Genomic DNA, 17,720 nt, shown 5'->3' with positions numbered 1-17,720 from the left:
TTGTCCCTGACACCCTATGCCTTTAAAAAAACAAACGAAAACCACTATTCCAATTCTAGTAGGGACAGCAAAGTAAATGAAAGTTTTTTAACCCATCATGTTTAAATGAATATTAATCTCATCTGTTTTTTCATGTCGTATACTCGTTGTTCATTTCTAAATAGTACGAAATTGAAGCTTAAATCCCAACAGGACACAGTTTTCATCATCCAAACAAGCAGTTAACATCATTTTGGCTTTAATATCTAGTTTTATTGTTTAATAATAATAAAAAAAAAATACTGGCCTACGCCATTCCTCTTATTTAGAACCCCAAATTCTCTTTGAAACTCAAAACACGATTTTTAAAAAAATTCACAGGAATTTGAAAAGAATGTTGTATTCTCTGTTTGGAACAAAGGTTGACATACATCTTTTAAATAAAATCTATTGCTATTCAAATCTTCATATCCTTAATTTGTTTATTTGATCTATTAATTTCTGAGAGGTAAATTAAACTCTCTTAAAAAGACTGGTGTTACTAATTTCTCTAAAGAAACATTACTTACTCTACTTCATGTTTCAATGCTGTTTATCACACACAATTTCAAGCTGATAGAGTTTAGTTCTAACTTTTTATTAATTAAAAAATTTCTTTTTTCACTCATTTTACTCTAGAAAAGGTTTTATCCTTTGCTTGATAGTGATGAACTTGTTTTAGTATTATTGTTGTTTTTTTTTTAACTTTATTTATTTGTTTTCAGAGAGAGAGAGAGCGTGTGCACACTACAGCATGCAAGCTGGGGAGGGGCAGATGAGAGAGGGAGAGAGAATTCCAAGCAGGCTCTGCACTGGTAGTGCAGAGTCTGATATGGGGCTCTAACTTGTGAACTGTGACACCACGATTTGAGCCAAAATGCAGAGTCGAACACTTAACAGACTGAGCTACCCAGGCACCCTGCCATTCCTTTATTTTTAATGATTTAGATTGCCTACTATGTCTTAGATACAACTCATAAAACTACACACCAAAAATTTTTAATCCAATCTGCAAAGGCAGGGAGTGAGGAGGACCAATTCCTGTTAAATTAAGAAAAAAGCTGCTGGAAGGCTATCAGTTAATCAAACTTGACAGGGAGTTGGTAAGTCTTGGAAAATAAGATGAACCAGGAGGAAGGTGGACAAGCAATATCACACTAAAGGACATCTTCTTAGGATGCCATTTCTACCACTCTTAATGGCAGAGTCACCATTAAGGCATTCAATGCCATAGCACAAGATTTTTGATCCTATCATAGCCACAAATTATCTCTATCTCCTCCACCTCTTTTCTGTATGAGCTTTTCAGTAGGTTCAATGTATACGGAATAGTCAATCTGGCCTTTCAAACTGCCTCTTCTCAAGCACGTGATGATTTTTCATTGCTTCTCAGCTTACGTAGACCCAAGCAGCACACAAAGGTGGAAATAGGTCTATTTCTAAGAAGTTTCCAGGCACAAATGGGTAGAGACAGGGAAATATTTAAGAGGTTCAGGGGAGGGCTTTCATGCAAGCTTCCTATTCTCATATCAATAGTTCAGGATAATCAGAGAAGAGTAAATAGTTCTACTGTCATCCCATCTCACTCATACTCTTTATACCAAAATATCAATTTCAGAGATGATGGATGGATCTCTACTTCCAGTGACAATAGGGGACAGCCTATTCTCTTTTACTTTAGTTGATGTCTTAACAGGTAACTTGGACACAGTCAAATGTACTTGCCTATTTTATCATGTTGCCAGAAATCTCACTAACTTCTTTACTGAAATTAAGTCTTTATTAACTGTGAGAACAGTTAAAATGTAAACTTGTTAAACTAAGACTAACATATTACCTTAAGTTCCTAGGCTCTATAAACTCCCAAATTCTGTTCTATTTAATAACTCTAAAAAAGGGAGATAAAAAATTTTAATTATTTTACTTCTAAACTTTTTCATATTTTTCTAATTCTTTTCTTTTAAGAATAATCTTGGGGCACCTGGGTGGCTCAGGCGGTTGAGTGTCCAACTTCGGCTCAGGTCACGATCTCGCGGTTTGTGGGTTAGAGTCCTGCGTCGGGCTCTGTGCTGACAGCTCAGAGCCTGGAGCCTGCTTCAGAGTCTGTGTCTCCCTCTCTCTCTCTGCACCCCCCCTCCCCCACCTCACACTCTGTCTCTCTCTCATTCAAAAATAAACATAAAAAAATTTTTTTAAATAAAAAAACAAGAATCTTACTATAAGACACAGTATCCATTCCATTTAAACACCCTTAAAAATCCCAGTAAAGACAAACATCTTACATCTTAAATATCAAAAAATGCTACTGCTCAGAGGGAACTATAAGGATTATTTTTTCCCCTACCAACACACTTGTTCTCAACTATTCCTAAATTTTGAAATAAGTATTTATTTTAAAACAAATTTAAACACTGGTATTCCAGGTTATTAATTTTATTATCTGTTTTCCCACCAACTCCTATACCAATCAGAATGTCTCTTAAACCATGTCTAAAATATACTATTATAACTCAGAATACAACATTACAATTACAAGCTCTTCTTAATATTCAAGTAATTTTTTTTTAGTTCAAAGTACTAGCAATTCAGAAAATACCACTACAGCATAACTTCCTTGGGTGTTACTTCGTTTTCAAACCAAACTTAAAAGCTCATCAGTTTTTTAATAGAACAAGGTGAATGTATCCCAGTTAGTGTTAATAATTTATTTGCAAATTGTGTGTCCAAGTAAATTTATTTTCAATGAGACGATAAAAGTGTTCCATTCTTATTTTAACTTTGCATGACAAACAGGAGCCACATAATTCACTTGATTTTAAAACTACCCATGCTTACTCTTCCCTCTCACCCACCAAGATAATAACCTCCAACTGGCCTTCCTCACTTCAATCTCTTCTCAAATCATGTTCTATCTGGCTGCTAATCTTTCTTTATTTTTATTCATTTATTTCTGTTCAGTGGCCTTAAGGAGTATCCCTTATCTCTAATTTCTAATCCAAACTTCTTTAGATTCCCCCAGCTCGGGCCACATCTTATCAAATTTATTCTTCATTACATTCATTTAAAATAGACTCTATTTTGAGTAAGGGAAACGCTTACATTCCACAATTTCCATCTCTGTGCTTTTTTCACATAACTTTTCCCCTACCTCTCCACCAATATTCCTTCCCTCTCCACCAATCTTCATACCACTTCTTCAAAACCTAGATTAGAAAAATATTTTTGCCAAGGAGCTTAATTAATTAGTCCAGTCTTACTAGATACCATTCATTTTATTTTCTGTCAACTCAGTAATTCAAATGCTTCATTATTAAGTCCTCTTCAAGTTGTGTCTTAAATCATAAGTTCTTCAGAGCAGGAACCATATCCTTTACTCCATATATTAGCATTCTTACCCTAGTAAGATACTAAGTGAATTCTGTATAATAACTACCCCAGTGAAAACAAGCAAAGGTTGAAGAACATACAACCACAAAAATAAGGTTTTTCTGCATACAAAAAAAATCCAATCTCCCAAAACTAAATACAAATATAACATTCATTTTCATCAAAACAACACAAAAACATAGAACATACCCTTAAAAATATTTTTTTCTAGCTGGAGAAGTCAGCTCTTAAAGCTCTTAAGGCTGTTAATTAATAACATTCTAGTTGTTTTTGTTTGTGGTTTTCTAAATCTGGCCCAAAAGATATTATATAAAGTCTTAATATTTTGTAGATAATAACCACACTTTTTCAATGTCTAATCTAACCAATTTGCTTTAGCCTTCTGTACTTCATAAATGCAAAACCTACATAAGAGAAGTTGATATATAAGGTTTTATTTCAAGACAACTATAAAATTCTTAGGGCTACAGTATATTAAGCAAACTTACTACATATTTAAAAAAAACAAAACTTTATATATTCTCATTCATAAGTTCAAAAGCATTCATAATCCAAATGTTAATGAGAAAGTATTTTCATGTCCACTTCTGTACAAATTTACGAAACGTATCTATTCTTCAAAACTAGGCATACTAGGATGTAAAGATACATATTTTCATTGTTAGGTACTGTTTCAACTTTATAAAATACATATTTGAGAAATAAAAATATTTCTCCCAAAAGCACCAATTGTTGCAGTAGTAAACAAGGCTTCTGCTGCTCAGTATTTATAAAAAACAATGTTGTAACCATTAATTCCGTTTGAAAAACAGAATTGATTCAAGCAGCAGAAGTCAAAATCATGATGAATAATTCCACTTCAGTTTTCATTTTGTAAAGTGTCTCTCATGGATTTTAACCATTCAAATGTTTGTGTAACTGTCCTTAAGGTAACATTCTAGGTTCTTTACACATAAATAAATGTCAAAATCTTTCAGGTTAAGAATGCATACTTAGCTGTAAACAGAAGTACACCAATTTACTCTTATCCCTACAATCACAATCAGAAACACTCAAATACCTTATTAAGTAACCTGCAATGCCTGAAAGCTAACTTACATAATGCCTAGATGCTACTATTAAAAAGGTTCCAAAAGACCTCTATATTAGGAGGCAATCCAAGACCTCCTCTACCTACTTCTTGGCTATATGCCTAGAGAATACTGTAATGAAAGCAAGCCAGATAACTATGTTATCTGCAGAAGCAATTCAAATCTCTGCATTCTAAACAAATTTCTAGTCATAAAACTACCTTCTGAAGAATCAATATTAATGAAAACTAAGAAACACCTCTCTGATCTTGGTATAAACCACACTGGAAAAAAAAAGTAGAGCTATGGTACCAACCAGCTATCAACTGATTACCTCCAAATTCACATAATGCCAAACAAGGACAGAAAACACAGAGATTCAAGTCATCAACTCTCACTACCCTTGGAAAGGAGGACAAATATGCCATAATCAAGTTCAAATATAAGCTAAACTTATTTATGGTGATAGAGACCAAAACAGTGGTCACTTTTGGAGGGGGAATTGGAAATTTTTTCCATATAGAAAATGTTTACTGTCTTTATCTGAGAAGTCGCGTATGCTTCTATGAAAAATTTCACTGAGGTGTTGTCATAAGATGTGTGCACTTCACTGTATGTAAGTTATACCTAAATAAAACATATAAAAATAACTTCAAAAAATGGTCAAATCTAAAAACCTTTTCTCAATTCAATTCCTTTTTGATCATTCTCCATCATACGGCTAATCAGAGAATACCAATATTCCCTAAGCACACTTTTTTCCCCTTAGAAGACCTACAAGACTTTGTGAGTACTCTTCTGCATTTTTCCTGTTCTGCCTCGTGTGTGTGTGTGCACACACATGCATGTGTGTGTGTGTGTGTGCGCACGTGCATATTTGAGAGAGAGAGAGAGAGAGAGAGAGAGAGAGAACGTAAGCAGGATTGAGAAGGGCAGGGGAAGGGGGTGGGAATCCCAAGCAGGCTCCACACACAGCATGGAGTCCACCATGAGGCTTGATCCCATGACCTTAGGGTCATCACCTGAGCCAAAATCAAGTCAGAAGCTCAACCAACTGAGCCACCCAAGTGCCCCCTGTTCTGCCTCATATTAACTCACTTAAATATTAATTTGATATTAACTGCTCATGTACAAGACATGATTAGGCACCCTCCAACATACACTATCTCATACACACACATCCCCCATACTAAACAAATTCCTTAAACTAGATTCAAGTCACTCTATTATCTGATTTCAAATTATGTCTCCTATTTTAATTCCCATCACTTTACAGATTTGTTCTCCAGCAGACTCTTTTCTTAGCTACCCTTTAAGGCTCATTTCAATTCCTACTTTATCCTTTCTCCATACGTGTACAGAACTAACTATATCTGCACTGTCCAATACAAAAGCCACGTCGCTACTAAGCACTTGTAGTCCGGCTAGTCTGAATTGAGATGTGCTTTAATTACAGAACACACACTTCTGATTCTGAGACCTGACGTGAAAAAAATGAATGCAGAATAGCTCAATTATTGGAATAATGTTTTGAATATACTGGGTTAAATAAAATACATTAATAAATTTAATTTTACCTATTTCTTTTCATTAAAAAAATTTTTTTAATGTTTATTTATTTTTGAAAGAAAGAGAGACACAGAGTGTGAGTGGAGGAGGGACAGAGAGGGACACACAGAATCTGAAGCAGGCTCCAGGCTCTGAGCTGTCAGCAGAGTCCGACGTGGGGTCCGAACTCAAGAACCATAGGATCATGGCCTGAGCCCAAGTCCGACACTTAACTGACTGAGCCACCCAGGCACCCCTCTTTTCATTTTTTAACATAGCTACAGAAAAATTTAAATCACATTTGTAGCACAACAACATATTCCTATTGGTCAGTGCTGCCCTGTACAATTTATTTATAAAAGCCCCACAAATTATCTTTAAATATATGTCATCCACCCAATTAAAGTATAAGAATTCAGTATTTTCCCTTTTATAAAGGTTATTACATTAGGAATTAGAAATAGTAACCAAACAAAATTAAGTGCCTATTTAATTTTAATATCACTTTTTAAATATTTCTAACAGGGAAACTTACAGCATTTCAAAGTACAAAAATATAGGAAAAGTTGTTTTCACATGCCTAAACTGAAAACGTCATCTACATTTTACATATATCCAATTTTGAGTTAAATGTCTCACCAGGTAGGTATTATTAAACCTGTAGCATTTCTAATCCCAGAGAGTATTAGTTCTGATTAACCTTCATTATTTTTCTTCTTGGTCACTCAGTAAAGAAAAAAGGCAGTCTCCACTTTGACCAATATCACTGTACCAATATCCAGCAGCCAAGACAAAGAGCCTTTATATGGTGGTATGAATAAACAATGTGGGCAATATGACACCGCTTAAAATAAGAGTAGGCAGAAAAATGCTTTTATAATGTTTTATAAGTAGGAAATAAAACTTACAAATTGTATAATTAGGTTAAAGTACAGATAGAAAGGAGGGGAAAGCAGAGTAGAAAGATTTCATCTATAGAATCAAGATATACCTAAGATTCAAACTTGGCTGCTGTACTAATTACTATCTACACGACCTGAGTTTGAGTTTGTTTCCTTGCATATAAAACGAGAATATATATATCAAACATTATTATAAGGAATACAAAGTAGATGCTTAATGTTGGTCTCATCTCCCTTAACTTTAAAAAAATTTTTTTTTCATATTTATTTTTGAGAGAGAGAGAGAGAGAGCATGAGCAGGCGAGGAGCAAAGAAAACAGGAGACACAGAATCCAAAGCAGGCTCCAGGCTCCAAGCTGACAGCAGAGAGCCCAGCAGAGAGCCCGATGTAGGGCTCGAACCCACAAACCACATGACCTGAGCCGAAGTCAGATGCTTAACTGACTGCGCCACCCCGGCGCCCCTCATCTCCCTTTCCTTTAATACTAATGATTATATAATGGTGATAAGAAATGGGTGACTTTTCTCTCCTTCATTTTCCAAACTGCTGAAAATATTAAGCATATCTGAAACGGAATTCTAACTTTTCATGCTCACACCTCTCTGCCACATGAACTTAAAATTACTTTTACTAGCTTTTAAATAAAAAGCTTAAAATCTATGTTGGTGGTGGGGGACATAGGTGGTAGAAGAAAAATTAAAGATACAAGTAAGTTTAAGACCATACCAGCCCAAATACAAAACAAAGAAAAGTATGGAGAGGAAAACAGCAAAAGGAAATGCTGTTTGAGGAAATTCTCCTGACTCAGACAAAGCAGCAAAATGACAACATACCTCTCCTCAATCTAGCTGCAGTTAAAGCTATTCTCTCTTAGCTGGGGTTTAAAAGTATATTATATACAAATACATACAGCCACGCACCCTCTTCCCGCCACTAATGGTCAAAAATTTAAAGGACAGTAAAGAAATTCAGGATGTTTTAACCAAGATAAATCAACACATTGGCTGGGAAACAACTTCACATTAAAATGCACTCATTCCCAAGTGCATTTATTCATCAGCTGACAGTACTAAAAGGGAATGTGTTCCTGAAATACTGAACCTGGTTAATAGCTTCTGCTGCTAGAACTGGAGAAGGCACACTTTGATGCCTGCATCTAACTTCCTTTATCAACAACCCTCCCTTTGTAGACATGGGTCTAAAAAAGGAACACTAGCAAAAGTATGTAATTCCAAATCACTCGCAGGTGAAAATTTCAAGTTATTATAAAAAAATTAAACAATAGTAGTAACTATTCCTATTATTATGAAAGCTAACATTTGCTCAGCACCCATTGTGTACCAGAAAGCTAAGGACTTTACATGAATTATGTAATGTAAACTTTAAGCCTCTATGAAGATTATTATTGTTAAATCCTCTTGCCTAATGCTCACAGAGCTAGATTTTTTAAAGCGATCTCTATGCCCAGAGTGGGCCTGAACTCACAACCCTGAGAGCGAGTCTCAAGAGTCACATGCACATGCTCTACTGACTGAGCCAGCCAGGTACCCCCCCACAGCTAGATTTTAACCCCATCAGTTTTACTTCAAAGCTTACACTTTTAAACCTTAGCTCATCTTATCTCTTTATTCATACACAATTATAAATGCAACTATGATCTCCTGTGTGTGTATATATACACATTTGTCTGTGTGTGTATGTGTGTAATACTCAGCAAATCAACAGTAAGCAACAGGCAAGGCTTTTATCCACCTTCACAAGCCATTCAACAAACAAATGGCCATCATTTTCTTTCCAATAAATGGTGTTTTGAAAATACTAGTTATATCATCATCTTCCTCAAGAAACTGATGAAAAAAATATGCATTCAGCTTTCAAATAAAAGGATAAACACCATAGAAGAAAGGATAAAAGTGTTAATCTTTTATAAAAGATATATAATTGATAGAATACAGATAAACATGCTTTGTAAACTGTAAAGTACTTTCATCCTAACGCTTCATTACATTTTTTTTATTTTAAATTATTCGTTTCACTCCTGACTTATTTAAGTTTCTGAACTTTGTACAAAAAGTCTTTTAAAAGCTGTATTTTCAACTTCAATGAAAGATATACATACTAAAGGCTTAATACCTAAAATCATATTTATCACTCCAACCAACTTCAACTGTACCACAATCTAGACTAATAGAATTAAATTACAAGGAAAAAACCACTTATCTATACTTTTCACAAAGTTACTTACAAGATCACAGTTCCAAGAATCCCAAATGAAATGGGAAGGCTACAGCTTGCAAACAGAAGAGGTAAAGCAAAGATTAGTAGAGGGAGAGTATAAAGGAAATATCTTAGAAACACTAATCTTAATCCAGCCTCACTTTCCTCCATCCAGAAGTGTGCACTGCTGCTTCTGTCCTGGCATGCTTCTTTTCTTCCCCCTGAGATCCTCTGTTTTTCTCCTCCTGGAAAGTTATGTCACAGGACTTTTTGTTTTTCTTGCTAACACTTCTCAATTGTCAAAGGATGTCCTATCTTGAATCTTGTCCTTGAAAAGGACAAAAACATAGTATCTCCCCATAATTAAGAGTTCCTCCTAAATTCAAAGATAGTAACTCCATAGTTCAAATTTGGCAGATCTTAGAAAAAAATTAACAGTAGAGCAACTACGACCCTAGAGATGAGAAACACCCTTTTCATGGAGACCCCCTCCTTCCTGAAGAAAGACCATGAATTTAATTTGCTATTCTACCTTCTAGGTCTCAAGTGATCTTTACACTTGTTTTTAAGAGAAGAACAGAAATACTTCAGCCAACCAGCAGGGTGAGCTAGTGCTAGAATCAGATTGATTACTGTCAATTTTCTGAAAATTCAAAGATGTAAATGGTCTGTAATATTAAAAGCAACTATTTCTATTAACAGACAATACATCTAGAACTGCCTTAATCGTTGCTGTATCTCATAACTTTGTAAACATTTACAGATTCCATCTACGAAACAGTCTTTACAGGGATTAATGATAATAAGTGTAAAAAACTAGAGCTCATTTGAATACCTACCCAAAATATCATAATTGCTATTCTTTATTCTCATGTTTTATTGTATACAGCTATCAATTAAATTAAAAACACTTTTTTAAAAGGACTGGTATAAAATTAGGACTGGATAATTCAGCATACCTATTTCTGAATTCAGGGCAAACTGCTGCCTTTAAGGCTGCCTGAAAAGCAATCATGAGAAAAGCATTCCTACAAAAATAAGATCCACTCTTTTCCTTTAGTCCCACACCCTGAGAAGAGTCTAAATAGGTAACCCTAACACTAACAGTATATCTGGGATAAACCTGATGTTTTCTGACAACCAATCTGTCTAAATTTTAGGTACCCTCACCACTTCTAGTGACTGTCCTTGAGTCTCTCCTCTTCTCATGCTACCCAATACAGTCTCAATTCAACCACACCAAAACTCTTCCTCATATAACTTGAATAACAAATTAAAACTGCAAAATATTTAAGGTTTGCAGATAACAGACTCACTTTGTAATTACTAATAATCTGAGAATAATCCGATGTATACATGACTAAAATGTAATTAAATCTACTGTTGAAAATTAAGAAGTAGTTCTTAGAAAAATCAATAATTTAAATGTACCCTAAATGACCAATAAAAGCTTTAAAACCTCAATATGATTTAATAGTTTTTGTTATATTTGATATCCAAAGAAGTTAAAGAACTGAGGGATCCCACCATAAGTGACTTTGCTACTTTTGAATTTCCTAACAGATCTTACAGATCTACTACTATTCAGTAGTAGTAAATCTTAAAAAGTTGCTTTTAACAAGGGCTAATCTAAGTGTCATGTCCATTCACCCAATAAAAAAGCTACCATTACAAAATGAAGGCACTAGCATTACTGTTTTCAGCATCGCATTTCTTATGTAATAATTTGTAGTAATGGCAATTACTTCAAATCTTCCAAGAAGTTCATCAAGCTGTTTTTTTGTTTTTTTTTAATTTCTGGGTCAAGACTGCTTTTTGAAAACCTCACAATTCAAAAGCAACATTGGCCCCAAATTATCTGAAATGTCTGTATTTTGTAACTGAAATTATTTCACTGAAAGTCACTTTCACAACTGTATCACCATATCATGTTAATTGAAACTTTTTAACTTCTTGTCACAGAAGTTCTCATTAATATAATAGTATCTAATAAGTGTTTTCAAGCACACTTATTTAACTGTTTTATTTTAACCATTAGCTGCAGTCACCTTTTCATCCCACCAACGTGATCAACGAAAAGAGCAATGAGGTAGAAGTTGAAAAGACAATTTTCCATTATTCACTAACTTAATCATACTTGGTCATTAATATATTATAAAACAGTGGGTAAAACTAGGTGTTCCCTGAGATTCCTTCCACTCCAAAACCACATGATTCAGTAACACATTTTGCCAATGTTGATGTCTCTCCTATTCATTAATACAGTAAGAGTGTTCTCTATTAAAAGATGAAAAGTTAAAGGGGGAAAATCTGTATCTGAAAGAAGCAAGGAAAATGAAAGTTTTAAGTCATATTAAAAAATTCAAATTTTAATTTGAACAGAGATCTAAAGTTAACAATCCAAATGTGCTTTAACCCTGCAATCACATAACTTACTCTTGTTAACGTGACCTGGCCAAAACATTAGTTGTTTCCAAATTCTGTACTTCAAACATTAGTTAATACCAATATACAAAGTATGAGGTAGCCGTAAGTGCAGTGTAACTTTACAATTCTAAAATCCACACTACAGAGGTTTTAACAGGGATATACATATCACTGCATCAACAGTGGTCAAGCCTTCATGTTTCACCTATTAAAATGTCGAAATTCTAACTTCCTCATAAAAACCAATTTTTTCTCACCAAAGCTACCAAAGCAGTATTACTGCCATCAACTTCCCTGGATACTTACACATGACACTGAAGGCAAACAGCAGGTTTCCTTTGAGTAACTTGAGTGGTCTATTTTTTGAAATGCTTTCCTTCTTCTTGGACCAAAGAAATGTAACTAAACTACTGCAGAGAGGCAATATACTATTAAGGCAAATCTAATCTATCATCCAGATGCAACAAGCCTGGCATTAGTCAGAACTGGCCAGAAGAGATGATGGTGTTTTGGTATTCCTGTTGTAATTATTGACTTGTATACAAAACAGGACCATCATTTAGGCCCCCATTGTGTTTACCCCCTTGTGGAGTACTTCTCAATGACCACACAAAATTTGAAGTCTAGACATGAAAGTTTTATAACAACTAAATTTATGTCAATATTACTTAGGCAGTTCAAGGAAAGTTTTCCACTAATGCTGCTAAACCATGGATGGATCCCAACACGAGAGTCGTCTGTGGAAGTCTCGTAACAAGAAACCTTTAGCTCCACCACCTAAGTTTCCAATCACTGAGAAGGGTCTGGGACAACTCATCTTCAGGTTCACGGGAGAAGTGGAGCACACCTGCTTTCCTCTGGCAGAGATTAAGCTCCCAGGGACACAAAGGCCAGGGAATCAGACCTGGAGAAGCAAAAAGCTTTAGCTGGACACCCACCAAGCCCCTGGCAACCCAAACACTTTGGGCGATTTACCTCTTGCTGTTACTTCCCAGGCACCTAGCGGCATAAGATCTTGCAGAACAGGGGGAGGGGAGGTCTATGCGGTCCCGGTCCCACGTAAGGGGAGGGGTGTGTGCAGTTAATGCCAGAGCTGGCGCTTCTGGCCCAAACCGAGCAGCCCCGGAGAGGGGTTGGTGACTGCTCTCGGACCGCCCCGTTACTCAGTGCGTTGCAATGGCGACCGCCAGGCTCCCCAAGCCGCCGGATCTCGGCCCCTTCCCCCTACTGCTCACTGGCTGCTCGGCTTCATGTGACTAAACAAAACCCCCAAGTCTAGTGCCCAGCTCAGCCCCTTTGTGTCCGCTACCGGATCCTCCGACGCCGCCGCGGAAAGGTTCCCCCCCCCCCCCACCCACTCTCCGCCGAGTCCCGCCCCGCGGCGGCGGCCGCCGCTCACCTCAGGCTCCGCCGCCCCCCGCGGCCGCCGCGGCCGCCGCCTCCCCGAACCCGGGGCCCGGGCTCCTTGTGTAGCACCAACTCCGCCTCCTCGGCCGCCGCCGCCATCTTAGCCTGTGCGGCAAAACGCGTCCTTTTGGATGGCTGGGACCCAGCCTAGGGCGTAGCTCCCCGGGCCCGAGCGCCGAAGGTCGGGTCCCCCAAGTTCTTCCGCCACCCTCAATCCCGCCGCCGCCACAGCCCAGAGGCCCGAAACCCACTCGAGTCCCGGAGAATCCGACCAAATAACCCCTGAAACTCACAGTTTGGTGCCGTGTGCGTCAAACCGGGGCGACGTTGGGAGCGCGCGGCGTCCCCGCGTCACACGCCGCTCTGTACGCTACTCGGCTCCAACGGCCCCCCTCCGCTCCCCGCTTTTCGCCTCCGGCCCCGGTTCCCACGGCGCAGGCGCGCTGCTTTCCCGCCTCTACCGAGCTGCGAGCCGCGGGGGCGGCCAGCGAGGAGTTCTAGGGCGGCTTTGCTCTGGTGGAGCGCCTGGGCCAATTAGGCAAACGGGGGCAGCAGAAACAGTGCACCACTGTTCTCGGGTGCCAGAAACCAAACAAGGTCACCTCCCCCAGCGCTGACCTAATCACTCTCAAGGAGGTTCCCGCCCCAAAGTAGGCACGCTCCAAATATGGTGGTGCCCAAACTCTGCAAGACCCAAGCACTTAGGCAAGCCTAGGCCCTTTAAGGTGGAACAGGCCCGTATTTGATTTCCATAATCACTAGAGTGCCAAAATTCCTTTTCTTGTCCTACTGTTGATGAAAAGAGCAAAGGAGCTCAAGATTGCCAGTCACAACTGTAATGGCAGAGGAAGGTTTGGATCTTAAGGGAGCCAATTGTTGGGAGATGCTTGATGGCCAGGCGAAGCATCAAATGTGGCAACTCAATTAGCGGAGCAGGCTGCCCTAAAAGGTGCCCTGGGTTTGGACCAATTTGATTCTTTCAAATCTCAAGTGCAGGGAGGATACTTTGTCCCTGTGTTACTCATTATGCCAGAAGTCTCCAAATTAAGGTTATATAAGAAGCATTTGAGATACTGGTTAACCCTTCAAAGAATCAGTAGGTCCCAAAAGAGTTCTGGAAATCATCCTTTTTAACAAGCATCCGCCCCAAGAGACTGAGGACAGAGTTTCACACACTACACTTTGAGAAACACTGACTTGGGGCTATTCTCTTGCTTTCGAACTGAGCAAACAAGAAGTTGCTAACATGTTTGACATGAACCAAAAGTTCCCAAGGAATCTACTAGTCCTGTCTTAATAAATTTTTCATCTTTTCTGAATCTGTTTTCTTCTTTAAAAAACAAAAACAACAAAAAAAACCTTTCATTAGCTTAGCAACCATCATAAACTGTGCTTCTCCAAACCCTCAAGATGTTATTGGCATTCAGAGAAATACACCATATTTGTGCTTATTTGACAAGAATGAGGGACATTCTCTTTCCTGTATGATCATGACTATCAGCAGCAGCAGACATAGATCCCCAAGAACAGATATTTACACTTGCTGCATTAATTAATAATAAAAATGGCTAACACTTTTGAGTGCTTACTAGGTACCAAACATTGCTCCAACTCATTTAATTTCATTACAACCTAATGAGGCAAAGGGAGGCTAGGTAATTTTCTCAAAGTCACGAAGCTCTTTAGACTCTTTAAAATGTGAATTTTCCTTCTTTATTTACACAAATGGGTAAATAATACTATATAAATGAAAATTTTTTTTCAGCCAATTGAGAGGGGTGCCCTCTGGGTCATTTCATCTGCGGAATCATTAAAATCAGACATTCTCCATTTACTATTAGACTTACAATTAATAAAAATCCTATGTACTATGAAAATTTTCATGACATTGTATCTGTACAGAAGCAGTTACCATAAAAACAAAAAAAACAAAAACAAAAAAAAAGCCAACAAACTCTGTTGCTTCCGTTGTGAACATACACTATCAATTAACTGATGGGCAGGCGGATCTTGCCACAAGCAAATAGAACCACTTAGAAGTCAACCATGATCAGGAACTTGTCTCACTAATGATGCTGTTTGTTGATACTAGAATCCAGCAATTAAATTGTAATCCTATAGATATGGTAGTACAAGTAACAGTGGTAATTATAATAGTAAAAGTAGTACTAGTTGATGAAATTATTTACAAAATAGATGTCAAAAAGCTTGATAAGGGTGGAAAGCTTGAATAAGGTAATGCAAAAAGAACACAAATATGTAAGCAACTGGAAAAATCCAAGGACGAGGTATGTAGTACAGTGCCAAAATAGTTAAAGACATTGAAAGGAAATGGCAGTTGAGAATAAACATCAAGATGTTGTAAACAGTTTGACCCTGGGAGAAAATTCACAAAGCACCTCTACTCACTGTAATAAAATAATGCTCTGATAAGTGCATCTGACTAAGAATCTTTTAAAAGAAAGAGAGAAAGAGGAAAGTTATTCCGGTGAATGGAATTACCCAAGAAAAGATCCGAAGTAAGCTGTAGTCTCAAATGATACAGGTGAGAAGAAAATGCAGTTTGATGTTGGATAAAAGCAGGTAGTTCTCCACATTCTAGTACTTCAAAATTTCAGGCAAAAAGAAAAAGTAAAAACCTTGATTAATCTACTATCATAGTAATAAAGTCAAGTTTTGGATTTATCTTAGGGCCTCACTAGTTCTGGACACCCCTCTGAGTACCGAGACTATAAGGCAGTCTTATTTGTAGAACTGCAAATATTAGAATGTTTGTCAATTGGAGTGGAGGTAGAAGGATGTTTGGCATGGAGAAAGATGAAGTCAATAGAAATCAAGTCTTATATTTAATTTTGTCTCACATTAACATCAGCACAGAGCCTTATACAGAGCAAGCATGAAATAAATAATTGTGCTCAACCAACATTCACCAATTGCTTACTCCATGAAAAGCACCGTACAGGCACTGCAGCGAAAAGAAGAAGACCATTTGTCATACATATTTAATAAACAGTAGTTGAATGCAGGAGGAGTTTTTACGGTCCAATAAAAGAACTAGACAAAAAATATAATCAACTCTCAACTTACCAGGGAGGGGGAAGTTGAGGAAATAGATAACAAAGATTTCAAAGTCATAGTTATAACAAAACCTTGTAAAACATGGTACAACAGACAGATAGATAGTAAACATGTATTTTTTAATATTTAGTAAAAAATTACATATAATATTGAGAAACACATTTACTACTCTATCTCATCAACATCTTAGAAGTAGACCATGAAAGTATATAAGCTTGTTCACAGAACACATGTAGAGAAAGAAAACAGTGGACCGTGGAAACTTAAATAAAAAATATTTAAGGAATAAGTAGAGAAGTCCAAGAAACAAGAAATGGAGGGAGAGGGGTGCCTGGGTGGCTCAGATGGTTAAGTGTCCAACTCTAGATTTCAGCTCAGGTCATGATCTCATGGCTCATGAGATAGAGCCCTGTGTGGGGCTCTGTGGAGACAGCACGGAGCCTGCTTAAGATTCTTTCTCTCCCTCTCTTTCTGCCCCTACCCCACCTCTCTCAAAGGAAAAAAAAAAAAAAAGAAATGGAGGGACAGAGGCATAAAAGGAGATTCAGGCACAAGTGTAACATTACCAAAGCCAAGGAAATATTGGTAACGGCTTACCACCACTACAAATAACCTCAATGGCTTCACACAGTAAAGTTTCATTATTATTCAGGTCACACTCCACTGCAGTGAGTGGGAAGGAGAGGGAAGACCTCAAAGCAGTTATTCTGGCACCTAAGTTCCTTCCACCATTTGGCTTTGCCATCCGCGAAGGTCTTAGAGTCTCCTACTAGATCCTCTGCAAAGAGACAGAGAGGACACATGGAGAATCATGAGTGCAGTAAGTTGAAGTGGCCAAGCCCAGAAGTGGCACAAATCACTTCTCACTTTCCACTAGTCAGCAATTTAATCACATGGTCCCACTTAACTGCAGGCGGAGCCTAGGAAATGTAGTTAGGCAGTGTGCCCTGGAGGGAAAGGAAATGGGACTGGCGAACACAAAGCAGAGGCTCTGCACATCCTGCAAAGATGTAGCAAAGAGGTTATGAAAGATAAGTGGTGTCCACTGGGTATACAAGATCATTGGTGACCTTGGTAAGAGCAAGGTCAGTGGAGTGACTCAGCCACGGCAGTGGGTTCAGTAACAAACGAAAAGGAAAGAAGGGGAAATCGCAACTGAGCCACTGGACTCCTAAGGCTGACAGACTAATCTGAGGCTATAGGTAAATGCCACTGTTCAAGGATTCTTGGCAACAGACCAGCCAGCCTTCTCCTGGTTAGAAGAAAGCCCTCAGTAGGACTTCATCAAATTTCCACACACATTAAATTTGAGAAATGCCTTTATTGTTTATTTTTTCCACAGTGAAAGATTCCAGATGTTCTGGGATATTTGGTTGAGATCCATCCAAGGAAAAAGGGCATCTGCAATTTCAGCCATCCCATGTGCTTTACTATAGAAAATGAACATAAAATAGTAAGCCAATATATTGCATTACACGTGTTGATTTCTTTAGTAATCAATAATTAGGAGATATAACTGTATAAATCTGTTCCTTTTTACTATATTCTAATAATTAGAACTTTGACTCTGATATCTCTAGCTCAATTTGTAAATGAAATTAAATATCTTCAAAATAAACCTTAAAATCTCTACCGTATATTACTTAAATTTTATAAGTATATTGA

General features: G+C 37.6%; 1 protein-coding gene across 9 annotated transcripts in view; it reads right to left on the bottom strand.

The window, feature by feature from the left end:
* Positions 1-13,521, bottom strand: part of ZNF644 (zinc finger protein 644) — a 104,503-nt gene extending 90,982 nt beyond the window's left edge. For 2 of the 9 annotated variants that reach the window (XM_047085955.1, XM_047085958.1), the window contains exon 1: positions 13,271-13,521. The gene's annotated coding sequence lies outside the window, so the exon portion shown is untranslated. Of the gene's footprint in view, positions 1-9,171; positions 11,507-11,876; positions 12,901-13,270 lie in introns of those variants that run through there. The other 7 variants (XM_047085959.1, XM_047085957.1, XM_047085961.1 and 4 more) reach the window with 5 other exon arrangements.
* Positions 13,522-17,720: the final 4,199 nt, after the last annotated feature.

The sequence above is a fragment of the Lynx rufus genome, unplaced genomic scaffold, assembly GCF_022079265.1.
Source record: "Lynx rufus isolate CCGP_SWC_20201006 ecotype Redwood Valley unplaced genomic scaffold, mLynRuf1.p SCAF_2, whole genome shotgun sequence".
Classification (NCBI taxonomy): domain Eukaryota; kingdom Metazoa; phylum Chordata; class Mammalia; order Carnivora; family Felidae; genus Lynx; species Lynx rufus.
This window is presented reverse-complemented; position numbering and strand designations above follow the sequence as displayed.